Source organism: Meriones unguiculatus, chromosome 8, assembly GCF_030254825.1.
Source record: "Meriones unguiculatus strain TT.TT164.6M chromosome 8, Bangor_MerUng_6.1, whole genome shotgun sequence".
Taxonomy (NCBI): domain Eukaryota; kingdom Metazoa; phylum Chordata; class Mammalia; order Rodentia; family Muridae; genus Meriones; species Meriones unguiculatus.
The window spans coordinates 73,060,713-73,075,304 of record NC_083356.1 but is presented as its reverse complement, the minus strand read 5'-3'; positions in this window follow the sequence as shown (position 1 = coordinate 73,075,304).

Genomic DNA, 14,592 nt, shown 5'->3' with positions numbered 1-14,592 from the left:
ACACACACACACACACACACAACCCCACAGAGTCTTCCCAACCAACCACCCAGACCTCATTTCTGGCTGTTTTCAGCCCAAGCCCAGCCAAGTCAGGAGCAGCGACACAGTGACTTCCTAAGTATGTGTGTGTGATTGCCACGCGAGCTCAGGGTGGTCTCAGAGGAGTCTGAGCACAGCAGGTGTGTGACAGGTCCAGGACAGAGCGGGAGACTATAACAGAGTGGGCACTGCTGGTCCCATGCGCCAACCTGTGCCAGCTAGGACCTGGCACCATCCTTGTCCACAAAGGCCACATTCTCATAGGACAAGCCAACCATGGGATACACAAGCAAATGACCAGGATCATGTCAAAGTGGCAGAGCACACAGGGAGACAGATAGCTCAGGGACGGAGCACTTTGCAGTGTGACTATTAACTGTCAATCTGACATTACCCCAAATCACCTAGGAGACTGAATTCTGGGCATGTCTGTCTGTAAGGGAGTTTCTAGATTGGGTTAACTAAGGAAGGAGGAGTCACCATATAGTGGGGAGCACCATCCCATTGGCTGGGGACTCAGAATGGGTGAAAAGGAGATGAGCTGAGCACCAGCATCTGTCTTTCTCTGGTCTTCTCTGTGGATGCCATGTGACCAGCTGCCTCCAGCTCCTGCCACAATCACCATGACTGTACCCTAAAACTAAGTCCTTCCTTCCTCCAGCTGCTTTGCCAGATACCGTGTCACCCCAACCTGACAAGTAACTAATACAGCCAGCATTTGTGAAGGTCGAGGGTCAATCCCCAGCAATGGGAGAAAGAACAGAAGAGGGCGGGGGAGAGAAGGAGGAGAAAGAGGGAGAGGAGGAAATCCTAAGCCAGGGACAGCTCACACCTGTATTCCTAGGGCCTAGAAGGATTGCCAAAAATTTCTTGCCTGGTCACCATGGTGAGTTCCAGGCTAGCCTGGGCTACACAGTGAAACCCTGCTTCAAAAATAAAACAATAAAAACATACACAAAGCAAGTGACAGAATCCAACAGGAAAAAGGAAGAAAGGAGGTGAGAACATACTTCAAGCCCCTGCCGGGCGGTGAGGATGTGGTCAGAAGTGAGGAAGCAGATGGTATTCTCCAGGTAGGTGGGTAGGAAGACGTTTCAGCTGGAGCTGGCACCTGAGCAGGATGAAATGGGGTGGGAGAAGCCAGACACCGAGTGGGCTGGGAGGCCCACATACCAAGCTGCAGTTAGCCAGAGCTTCCTTGGACCAAAGGTGTCACCTGGCCTCTGAGCTGGCAGAAACACCTGAGAGAGAGGCACAGATGTCCCTCCATGCTGCCAGCAGCAGCTGGGCTTTTGTGGCTGTGACTGGCTCCACGGGGTGCTCACTAGAAGGACCTCAGCTGCTCCCGGGCTCCGTGTGGCTCTGCCAGGTTCAGAAAGCCTCCACAGAGAAGCGAGGCTGCCCCGCGTCAACCCAGGCTTGGATGAGGCATCTAGTCTCCGAGGCATCGTGTCCCCTGCAGCTGTGTGGCTCAGCATGCATAGCTCAGGCAACCGAGCCAGGGGCTTCCCACAGGACGGGCAGCTGTGGTGGCTCACCCCACTTTTCCTGCAAGGGGGGAGCGCTGACAGAGGGAGAGAGTGGGGCCAGCTAGGCTCCGGTCTCGGCTGGACTCTGCTGTGGGGACAGGGAGCCCCCGAACTTCAGGAGCTCAGCACGGCAGAAGGGAGTCACTCACTAAAGCTGTGTGACCGTTGCTCTGTGCCACAGGGCCACTTGGGACCCAAGCCAGGGCAGCTTGCAGCTCCTCATCTGGAGCAGATGGCCTTCCTAAACAAGTTACAAAGAGGCTTTCAGGGAAGCCGGTGATGGCTTCTCTCTGTCAGACCAAAAGGACACACACCACGTCCCTCTCAGGTCACTAGCCCAGGGTCAGGGAAGTGAGAAGGCTCCGATGGCCCCTTTGGTGAGCACAAGTGCAACAGGAGCACAGGTCTTGGAGTCTCAATCAGGGAGGTTCCAAGAGGTGAACTGGGAGAGAGCTTCTGGCCTCCCAAGTCCTGCAGCTCCTGGGCCCATTGAGATTCCTGAGGTCCTTTGGTTCTTGATTGCAATGCTGCTGTCAGGGGAACTATGGACGACCAAATACTTTTTCCTCGGCTGCCTAGTGTACTAGTATTGACTGTCAGCCAGGAAGGATCTAGAGTCACCTGGGAGACGGAACATCTGGATAGCTCAGTGAGGAAGTTTCCAGGCTGAGCTGAGGTAGGAAGGCCAGCGCTAAGTGTGGGAGGTAGCATTCTATGGGTGGAGGTCCCTGAGTGACAGAAACGAGCAAGAGAGCTGAGAGGCAGCTTCCCCTTTCCACTTCTTGTGACCAGCTGCCTCAAGCTCTGGCCACTGGGGCTTCCCTTCCATGACAGGATGAATATACCAAATAAACCTTTCCCGAGTTGCCTTTGTTGGGGGTTTAGTCATGGCAATGGGCCAAGTAACTGATACACCCAAGCACGAACAAAGCATCATAGGAAAGAAGCAAGGTATGGTACTATATGAGATTGTGTGTTAAAAACAAACTCACAGAAGGGAAGGGAGAGGGAAGAAAAGGGAAAGGGAGGATTCAAAATGAAAGAGCTGGGGAGATGGCTCAGTTAGGAAGGTGCTTATCACACAAGCATGAAAGCTTGAGTTCAAATCTCTGGTACGACTGTAAAAGCAGGACCCATCTGTAACTTGTAACTTGTAAAATTTCCGTCAGCACTCCTGTGGAAAAGACAGGAGAAACCTTGGATGCTCACGGGCCACCCACCAAGAGACTATCCCAAACAAGGTGAACGGTAAGGACCAACATTCAAAGTTATCCTCTGATTTCCACATGCACTCACGAGAGAGAGACTGACCTCTAGCCTCTGTGTGCGTGTGCACACACACAGAAAGGATGAAGGAGAGGCAGAACGACACACATTAAGGATGACAGGGTCCATGGAGTTCATTGACGCAATATGACCGAGGGCAGCCATCAGAGGCTCCACCAAGGCCGTGGCATCAGACCCTCCTGGACATGTCCCTGCACAGCTGGCTTGGGAACAGTAAAGTGAGGTGATAGCATCAAAAACACAGGAGGTGCGCGCACTGTGGACACTGAAGGTGAATGCCATGAGCAGGACCAAGACGTCACAGTTAGGAGGGAAACGGACTCAGCAACACCACTCACGATGGCCACAGTCCAGCACTCAAAGAGTATGAGAGGGAACAAGGGACCCGGCCTGGAGGAAGGGGAGCCCTCCCCAAGGAAGAGGAAGGACAATGGGAGGCAGACAGTGAAGAAATCTGGACATTCTCCCCAAAGTCGTGGGCAAGTGTCACATCCACCATGGTCCTCCGCCCTGCACTTCTAGCCCAGTGAACAGGGCCCCTCCCCCTCACTCACTCACTCACTCACCTCTGTGCTGTGCCTGCAGCTCTCTCACCATCACTGCTTCCACATGTGTCTCTCCTACTACACTGAGTTCCTAAAGAGGGATAGGACCCGGCTCATGATTTTACATCCCACTTCCAGTTCACGACCCAGCACAAAGGAGACCTACAACTCTTGAGTGGGGGAATGGACAGATGGATGGATGCATGGGTGGATGGATGGATGGATTGATGGGTAGGTGGGTAGATGGGTGGATTGATGAATGGATGGATGGATGGATGGGTGGGTGGGTGGATGGGTAAGTAGATGGATGGACAAACTTGTGGATGGATGGATGGATGGATAGATGGATGGATGGGTGGGTAGGTGGGTGGGTGGGTGGGTGGGTGGATGGGTAAGTAGATGGATGGACGAACTTGTGGATGGATGGATGGATGGATGGATGGATGGATGGATGGATGGATGGATAGGTGGTTGAGTGGGTAAATGGCTGGATGGACAGATGGGTGGCTGGCTGGCTGGCTGGCTGGGTGGGTGGTTGGATGGGTAAGTAGATGGATGGATGAATGTGGATGGATGGATGGATGGATGGATGGATGGATGGATGGATGGATGAATGGATGGGTAGGTGGTTGGATGGGTAAGTAGATGGATAGATGAATGGTTGGATGGATGGATGGATGGATGGATGGATGGATGGATGGATGGGTGGTTGGATGGGTAAGTAGATGGATGGATGAATGGGTGGATGCATGGATGGGTGGGCAGTTGGGTGGGTGAGTGGATGGATGGATGTGCTGATTGTGTGGGTAGATTCATGCATGGATGGATAGATGGGTAGATGGATAAATGGCTGTGAGTGAATGGGAATGGGAGTAGACAGGTGCATGGAACTATGAGTAGATAAATGGGTAGATGGATGATGCATGAATGGATGGAGGAATGGGTGGATGTATAGCACTGAGGGGGTTGAGGGTTCACAGTCCTGCCTCACTTCTAGCCTGCTCTCTGATTCCTGTTTGTGGTAGAAGATATGGTCTCTCAGCTAGCTCCCTGCTTCTGGCACCATGCCAGCCCTTTGCTGCTACGCTTCCCTGCCATGGACTCTCCTCCTTCCGGAACTGTAAGCGAAAATAAATCTTCCTTCCATAGGTTGCCTTGATAGGTAGGGGAGTCGATGGATGGGTAAATGGGTGAATCTCAGACACGTGAGTGCATGGACAGACGGATGTGTGCTTGTATGAGTGTGTACCTGCACGCACGGAGTATGGATACATAGAGAAATCACATGTGTTCGTAGGTGGTGACATCTGAGCAGTGTGGGCAGTTTGACCAATAGGTACGTGAGAGAGTAAACGGAGAGATGATTAGGTAAGCAATCGGGTAGGTGGATGGGTGATGGCTGGATACATGCATGCTGGGTGGGTAGGTAGGAAAATGCATGATGGGTAGATGATGCGTGGGAAGGAGAAAGGCAGGTGTCCCTAAGGCTACACCAAGTCTGAGGGAGGCAAACCCAGGGACTTCCAAGGATGGACCCCCCCCCATGACGTGCTGCAGCTTATCCTCCCAGAAGGTGGTGTTCAGTCACGTGGGTAGAGAAGTGCCGAGCACGGAGGAACCCTGTCTGCTCTTTGCCCCTTCCTCAGCCACTCTCATCTACTCCACTGACTACCCACATACTCCACAGGCTACAGAGCCTCCTCAAAGCTCCTACAAGCTGGAGCACCATGGCCCTCCCAAGAGCAATTAAACTGGAAATTCTGGGAAGCCCAGGCAGGCAAGCGTGCTAGCAAGCAGCTGGACGTGGAACCTGCTCAAGGCTCAATCACTTCAAGGAGGCAACCTGGGACAGAAACAGAAGCAGGGCATGGTGTCCACACTGGCTCTTCTGTCGTAGAAAAGGTGCTACATGAAGGAAGGAGGCTAGTCCCAGGAGATGGGGCCACCGGAACCCCTCAGGCTCTGCCTTCACATGCTGGGGTTGGCCAGGTGTCACTACACCTTTGACCCTGGGCTTTGGTAAAGTGGGAGGGCCTGTGAGAGCCAGGTAACAGAGTCAGGGTGGGACTAGAGCAAGTCGGAAGGCGAAGTCCAGGCCCGTAATGGCTGCTCTTGGTGGTCAACTTGGCTACATCTGTAATTAGCTAAAATCCAAAACAGAGGGTTCGCCTGGGAGGAATTTTTGCATAATTTGAAGTAGGAAGACCTACTTGTCATCTAGGTCTTGAGGAGGAAAGACATACCTTTAATCTGGGCTACACCTCCTGCTGGCGGCCTATAAGGACATGGAAGAAAGCTCTACTCTACACCTTGCTAGCAAGGCCATTCCCTCACTGGATACTTCTTGGGGATTCCAGCGTTTGCTGAAGACCAGCTGAGACATCAGCCTCTTGGACTGAGCAATTTCGGGATTCTTGGAATGTAATTGAAGTTTTGGTTTCTTTGTATGTTGTATAAAAATGCTTTTGTTTTAATCCCAAGTGTGGGATTTCAGTTGGGCTATAGTTTGTCCACCTGTTAATTGTCGTGGTGAGTGTGGCTTTTGCCAGCTTTAAAGTGCAGCACGGATAGGGGCGTGGTCTAGGACTCTGACAGTATAGATATGAGAGCCAAGAAAGAGGTGGCATTCAGTGCATCATTCAGTGTTGGCATAGGGTGTGTAGCAGTTTGGAGAGACCAGAGACCAGAGATGATGTGGTGCTTTGCAGCAGACAGACATAGAGAAATGCTTCAGGCCACAGTGGTATGGAGGAGCCTGCTAGCTGCATCTGTGGTTGATGGAGATTGGTATAGAGCCCTAAAAGGACCCCTTGACCCTAAAGAGCCAGAAGAAGTAAAGGGGTCTGGGCCCCCTCTCCCAGCTAACATTTTAAGATTGAGAGTTGAGTGGAAGGGAGGTAGAAGCCTAAACAATCCAAATAAAGGAGAATTGTTTAAAAAGAGTGCTGCACTTGGACTCCATAGCCATTGTTGGATCAGCTGGGCCATAGACTGTAAACCACCCAATAAATCCCACATCCCTCTAATGGCCATTGGGGAGCCAGCCTCTGCTGACGTGTGTCCAGCTCCAGGGACTGGGAAGGAGGCCCAAATGGCCCTTGCTGACCCTGTACACAGAGCCCTCTTCTCAATTTCATCCTCCATGAGGCCCATTTTGGGGGACAGGGAAGAAACGCTGTGAGCAGCAACCTTCCTACAGCCATACTGGAAAACACCGGGTGCTCAGCCATCACTTAAAGCTTACAGGGACTTGGGACTGGGGAGATACTAGTGGCAAAAACACTTGCTCTGAGTTCGAATCCCAAGCACCCACTAAGAAGCTGTGCGTGTCCATCCTCAGGGTCCTCAGATCCCCAGGGTCCTCTGGCCAGCGGCTGGTCTCAGAGGGTGAGCTTCTGCCGAGACCTGTGTCAAGGTGAAGAGCCACAAGCACGGATACCTCATGTCCTGTCCAGCCTCCTCACGCGTGTGTACAGGTGTGCACATTCCCACACTCACCTGAAGACACCACACGCATCTACCACACACTATGCACATACATACCACACACACATACACACATATACATGGCATACACATACACACACCAAACATATACATATACACATACATAAGACACACATGCCACACACCATGCATACACATCCCACATACACACATACATATGCACATAGACACGTACCTACCATACCACATACATACTTACCACACACCACAAACACCACACACATACAAAGCGCAAATATACACCGCACTACACATATGCACACTACATACACCAAACATTGTCCATGCCACACACATATATACATGTATATTCACCACACACAGCCGCACATACAGACTACACACTACATATCTCCATACACAAAGACACATTCCATACATATATACAACATACATATTACATATTATACATGCACAATAAATAAGTGTAAAAAAATTAAGATTATCATAACGAACACCTAGTCAAATTTCACATTTGAAATTGAGATAAACCTCAAACACATTTTAGTGTAATATTAAAATATTTCGCATATGCTAACACACTGTTCACTGTTTCCCTGACATCTCAGTTTGTGTGTCTTGTGCTTTACAGCCTAATCCCATCATAAGAAGAGGAATTCCTTATGCCCTATCCTCCCTCAGAATCCATCTGTAGCCCCCAGCGCCAGAGGCCAACATCTCGGACTGCAGAGGCCCACCCGGTGGCCCTGCCTCTAGGCCTCTTCAGGAAGATGGACGAGACCACACTGGGGTCCAGCGCTGCTTTCTGGAGGGCCCGGGAGGCGTGGAGAGAAATCCCCAGGCGGGCCCTCTGCTCACCGTCAAGGAAGGGCCTAGAGAAGTCCTGTGGCTTGGGGGTTGTCCCTGACATGGAGGCCTCAGGGTCCCATGCATCCCGGCAGTGCGACAGGACCAGCACTGTCAGACCCATGTGGGAACTGGCCCCTCTGGCTCTGGCTGCCCTTGGACTTTTCTGGAATCTCCTGCTTCTTCGCCTACCCATTCCCAACATATGCTTCAGGATGAACCTTAACATTTGGGGTGGGGAGTGCACACCTGTGCCACAGCGGATGTGGGGCGGTCGGGGGACACTTGAAGGGCTGGCTCTCTCCCTCCATCATGTGGGTCCCTGAGATCAAAACTCAGATCAGGCCTTTACCCAGAGCTCTTGCTGGCCGGAGTTCCGAGGGCCCTGCCTCCTGCCCTCCTTCCTGTGAGGGGAACCTTGGGCTTCAGTTCAAAAGCGCCCTAAACCTACAGGGCGCTTCTAGTTGTGACTGCCCCAAGCTGTGGAGCATGGAGGACACCCAAGAGTTTGCTGGGGCCCCCCTGGCCCCCAGCATCCCAGACCTCAGGACACATGACAAAGGGCAAGGACCTCTCCCGTCCTGAAGGCTGAGCAACTCTCCTGTCTGGACGCTCACACCACTTTGAGTGTGAGTTTGTGAGGCAGTTTGAGCTTGCCTCAAAGGAGCATGGCTCAGTTGGTGGCAGGCTAGCCTAGCCTGTCCAAACTACCTCAGAACCTGGGTATGGAGACATCCAACCGTGGGGAAAGACCCAGTTCCAGAATAGCCTTGGCCACACATTGAATCTGAAGCCGGACTGGAGTACCTGAGAGGCTGAAGAGAGGGGCGTGGTGAGCCACGGCGAGAAACACCGGGCCCCCAAGCAACGCCGCCCAGCAGATCTCAGACAAGCCACTCTCTTATCTCAGAGGCTACGCACCCAGTCAACTTCCCACACAAACCGGGGTCTGGTGTAAGACCTCAGGCCTGGCTCCCAGAGCCCAGCACCCAGCCTCATGCCTGGCACAGAGAAGAAGAGGGTGGAACCTCAGGCACAGGGTGCTAGCTGCATCTGGGCCTGGCACACGGAGGATGCTGAGCGGGGCTGTGGGAGGAAGGTGAAAGCTCCCGGGACCATCGGCCATCTTCCCAGAGTCTCACTCACCAACCTACCTTTATCACTTCCTCTTCTCCCCTGAGCCTCTTACTCAGGTTTGGGGGAGGAGAGGGGCTCCTGGCCCCTGAGCCTTTCTCACCGACCTAGTAAAGAAGCGTGGCAGTGAGCAAGATCCGGCTTATTTCCCTCTTACTTTACAGGTGACCGGAAGAGCTCAGTGGCAGAGGTGGCACACCTCAGCACAGACTCTCCTCCTCCAGGAGAGCAGCGATGGCGCATCCTCGCCATGTGGGAGCAGAGATGAAGGAGGCTGCTGCTTCTCTGTGAAGTTTAAATGTGAGCTAAGACGTAGTCACCAGAGCCCTGGGTTGAAATCCCAGCTTTGCTACTCACCAGCTGTAAGTGTGTGCAGGTCAGTTGGACTCTCTACATATACACTTAATTTACAATAATAAAAATAAATTGTTTTTTTTTTAAATGGGAATAATGGCTCAGCAGGTACACCACCAAGCCTGACAGTCTGAGTTCAATCCAGTGGTGTTAGAAGAGAACCAACTCTCACAAGCTGACCTCTGACCTCTGTGTGTGCTAGGGCCTGTGACCCTACCCCCACACTTCCCCACACACAAAATATAAATAGTTAAATAGGAAAATGGGCATGTTAGGGGAAGCTGTGGGCCTGTGGAAGCTGACCAGTTAACTAGCAACACAGAAACCACGACACAGGCCTGCAGTCCAGCGGTGAGACCTTTGCATGGCCACAGATGATTTCGACTGAATGAAGACACCCTTGCATCCCTCTGTGGCCACAAGCTGAAACCTGACTCCTCTTCCCATGGAGAGACCATCATACAAGACGCCAGAGTGTGCCCACCCCTCCCTGCCCACTCACGGGGCACACTGTGTCCCCAGCCAACTGTTCCCTCACAGGCATCCTTGCCCTCTGGCTTCTGCCTCCTCATCTGCCCAAATGGATTGCTTCTCTCTCTGTGCCACTCTGCTCCCCACTCCCAGGGGCCTCTGACTGCACAGGGTAAATGGTAAGAAATCCCAGAAGCCCTGAGGAAAGAAGAGATGCACTCTCATGGCCCCTCAGCGCTCACTTTGAGACCAGCCGGCCAGCCTAGCCTTTGGCTCACCCTCACCCCACAGTATTCTCAAAGGCTGTCTGTGCCCCAGAGCTACTCTCCCCACGAAACCCCCGCTGACCCCCACTTCCCACTGGAATAACCTTCCTGCCAACACACACTGTGGGAGTAATCTTCTGTCTGCTTTTCAACATGGCTGCAGAACAGAAGTGACCAGCAAGAAGCAGGTGAGGCTCCATCACAGTCTAACCATCCAGGGCTGGAGAGCCAGAGCCAATGATCTCTCCTGCCTGGCTCGGCAGGACCCAGGGGTGGGTGCTGTTACAGAGCCGTGCCACTTGTCCAAAGCCTCGCCCTGCTCTGGCCAAGCCAGCCACCCTCAGCCCCCACCCTGCCTGTCAAATACCACAAGCCCCTCCATCACTATGACAACCTACCTGAGAACCCATGGCTGCAGCCAAGGAAGACTATTCCAAGACAGGAATGGCGCAGCAGCGGCCATGGGGCAGCCTGAGCCTGATCTGCTGCAGAGTCTGAATGCAGCCCAACAGGGCAGAGAGGGAAAGACAGGTGAGTGGGGTGTGCAGATGAGACCCTCAGGGTCTCCGAGGCACAAGAGCCTTAATGGAGACACCGGACCCTAAACTCCACAGCTCTCTAAGACCTCAGAGGCTGCTGGCAAACAACCCCTTTGCCCAACTCCTCAGTTCTTCCTTTTATCTCTCCTCTGTCATACAAACTCCTCACCAGAGGAGGCCAACAGAGCTCCGCACACACACACACACATACACAGGCACACACAAACACACATTCATACACACTCACATGCATATACACATACATACATGTACACACATGCACACTCACAAGGGCACTCACACACACACAGGCACGCACACACATACACTGGCAGGCAAGGCAGAGCCAGCTATCTAGAGGCTTCTTTCAGCACCTCCCCCCTCCCAGAACATCCCAGAGGCCTGTGATTTCGTGCACTGGTCCAGGACTACAAGGAGAGTAGGCAGGCCTGGCTTTCCTCAAACCCTGCCCAGCCTGAGGCCACAAGCTGTGGAGGAGGAGGAAGGGGTCAGGGAGGGATGGAATTCTCCAGATGTTCCCCCCTGGCCCATGAAAAGTCCTCTAGAGACATTACATAAGATTCCTTTTTTTTTTTTTTTATGTAGAAAGAGGCCAGGAATGGTGGCCCAGGCCTATAATCTCAGCACTTGACAAGTAGAGAGAAAGGGAAGAGGAGTTTGAGACCAACCTGGGTTACATAAGACCCTGTGTCAAGAAAGGAAGGGAAGAAGGTAGGAGGAAGGGAGGGAAGAAAGAAAACAGGTGTGGAAAGGCATTTTGCAAATGTCAAATATTAAAAAGTCACACCCAACAGGGTATGGTAGCTCACGCCTTTAAGCCCCCACTCGGGGGGCAAAGGCAGGCGGATCTCTGTGAGTCACATAGCAAGTTCCAGGCTAGCCAGGGCTACTCGTGAGACCTCGGGTCCTAAAAAATGAAAGCAAACTAAAGAAGTTGTACCCAGAGGGGTTGAGGAGATGGTTCTGGGGTTAAAATGCTTGCCACACAAACATGAGAGCCAGAATTCTGAGTCGGTACCCAAGAGCCTGGTGAAGGGCCAGGTGGTGCTAACAGCCCACTGCTAATTCCGAAGCCCGGGACGGGGGCATCCTGTCCTCTAGGGGCAAGCTAGCCAGCCAGAGGAGCCCAGCCACAGCAGTGAGCTGTGGTGTGAGAGCCCCTGCCAGGTGTGTGGCCCCTACGGTTGCCAGATCCCAGCAGGGTCACCACAGACCCTTCCTCAGTAAATAGTGCGGGACAGCGATCCAGAATGAGGGCTGACACCAACCTCAGGCCTCTACTTTGCAAGTGCAGACATGTGCCCGCACCCTATCTACACACCCATGCCCACACGCATACACATGCACACCCTAAACACACACACACACACACACACACACACACACACAACCTGAGAGCAGGGTCAGGCCAGTGCACAGGTGAGGTCCTGCTTGGGGCACCTCACTGCTGTGCCCCCAAGCTGAGTTCATGGCAGGGTGACACTCCCAGCAAATGTGTGCAGATTTAATGAATAAAGTTAAAGAGGGAGCTGGAAGGAGGGGGGGGGGGGACGTCCAGTGCGGAGGAGGGGGAGGCTGGTGCCCCGCTCCAGCTCAGCAGTCAGAAGCGCTGAGCCAACCCCACTCAGAAAAGGCCCGATTATCCTTCTAAGTCCTCATCTCGCTCCATCCCGGTTTAAGCGGCTACAAATATTTGAAATGAGCCCTTTCTCCCAATGAAGAGAACCTGATTTGGATTCTGCCTCATTTATTTTGGGATTTAGGGGAGCACCAGGAGGGGGCTGCTTGGCCCTCAGGCACCCTGACCTCTTCCTGCACTGCCTCCTCAAAGTCTACCCAAGTCCCAAGGCTACCGAGGGAGGGTGGGCCAGACATAGGCATGCTTGCCCTAGAGGCACAAGGCTACCATCTTATCCCCCTATTTCCCTAGAGGGGACACGGCCAGCACCAGGTAGGTCACAGGTCCACACCAGCTGCCCTCTCTGCTGAGCTACCTGATCCCTCCCTCCTCACACAGCTTCCCTGGCTCCCTGGGACATACCCCTGGGCACAAATCTCAGTTCACTCCCTGCCCCACCTTCCCAGAGCCTCCCCCACCTCTTCCTCATACCTAGTCCAGCACAGCCCATGCCAAGGCCCCTTTCCACAGCGGGTACAGGCATAAGGCCAACCCTGTCCTACCTACCAGCAGCCCAAAGTCATCTGCTCTGCAAAGAAAGGTAAGGGACACTGGGGCCACCTCACCCTGCAATGGCTCTGTCCTGTCTGGCCTACTAGCCTGGGGACCAGGGCTGTGTCCAGAACGTGTGGTTTTCACACTCAGTGTGGGGCCTGCACATGAGGCCTGGAGAAATTTGGGTGAGAACTTGTCATCATAAACACACAACAGCAGGCGTGACTCCCCTGAGAGGACAGAGGCTGCACCTCTGCCAGGGCCCGCCCCCACCAGGGCCAGCAGCCACAGGCTGGAGACCTCCTCCCCATACCTGTGATTGACACCACAGCTGTGATTCTGTTTCACAGGTGAGCAAAAGGAGCAGAGAGAAGTGAATTCAAGACGTATGTAAGCTGGACCCAGCTTGGGGACACTCAGCCCCAAGGACTTCCAGAGGCCACTAAATCACAGCCCGGGTCAGACACTTTGTGCAGACTTGGGATGGAGAAGGGGTAAGGAGAACAGGCCCAGATAGAAGCGGGGACCTGGAGACAGGACCGTGACCCCAGCATGTGGCAAGAGTGTGTGTGTCATTATAGCTGAAACAAGAAGCCAGGCTGAGGTGACAGTGTCCTGTCACATCTGCTGTGCCTGCCAGAACACACCCTCCTCTTGAAAGGAAAGATGTGTGGTGGGTGACAGTGACAGGACATAGCTGCTGGTGACACTGTGCAATGCACCTCTGCCGAGGCCAGGGAGGCTCAGCTGCTGCAGGGGACCGCCCTCCAGGGCCCTGTTCTGCAGAGAGCCCATTCTAGCAATTCACATCTTGAGGGCCTTCCAAGACCTCAGCCAGGCAGAGCTGGGCTTAGCCCGAAGGGAGATAGGCGCAGCTTCGATGAGGTGACTAGACAGATTCTCATCCCTGTCATCTTGAGATTCCATGCTCCAGGGTGAGAGGCAGTGGGGCTAGCACGTGGGGCATCTCCCCAGACCCCTCCTCCAGAGGCTCTGCCTGGGCCCAGGAAGCTGCATTTGATCAAAAGACCCCGAGGCTGGTCTGAGAGGTGCTTCTGAGGGAGTGACTCCAGCTTGCAGTGTACAACTGTAGTGCCAGGTCCTGCTCCGCTCCTTCCCTGCTGTGAGGCCTGGGAAATGCTTCTTTCTTTCTCCTGGTGGCCCTGCAGCCCCCGGTGAAGCCGGAGAGCAAGGAGTCCTGTCCCAGTTAAAAAGCAACCTTAGGAGACAAGGGTTTATTTCTGCTTACGGGTCCCAAACCCGCTCCTTAAATCAAGGCTGGAACTCAGACAGGGCAGGAAGCAGGAGGCAGGAGCTGGTGCAGAGGCCATGGGGGTGGGGCTGCTCACTGGCTTGCTCCTCATTGTTCAGCCTGCTTTGTTCTGGCACCTAGGACCACCAGCCCAGGGCTGGCTCCACCCATAGTGGGCTGGGCCCTCCCACACCAATCCGCAAGCAAAAAAATGCACCAAGGGCCAATGTGGTGGGGGTACTTTCTCCGTGGAGGTTCCCTCTTCCCAAACCACTCTAGCTTGTGTGAAGCTGCTAAAACTAGGCAGTATAGTGCAAAGCTAAAGCCCCCGGGCAGACCCCTGAGCTTCGCTCCCACCTCTGCAGCTGCTGCCTTTCGAGACCTCTGACCTTACTGCACAAGGTGCTGCCCACTGATGTTACAAGAAAGGCACAGCAGGCCCTGGAGAGGTGGCGCAGCATGTAAGAGCACTGGCTGCTCTTCCAGAGGACCCAGGTTCAATTCCCAGTACCCACATGGCAGCTCACAACTGTCTGTAACTCCAGTTCCAGGGGACTCACACCCTCACACAGACATACATGCAGTCAAACACTGATACACATAAAGTAAAAATATTTTTTTTAATATTAAGAAAAAAGAAAGACACAGCGACTGTCCTCTCCTGC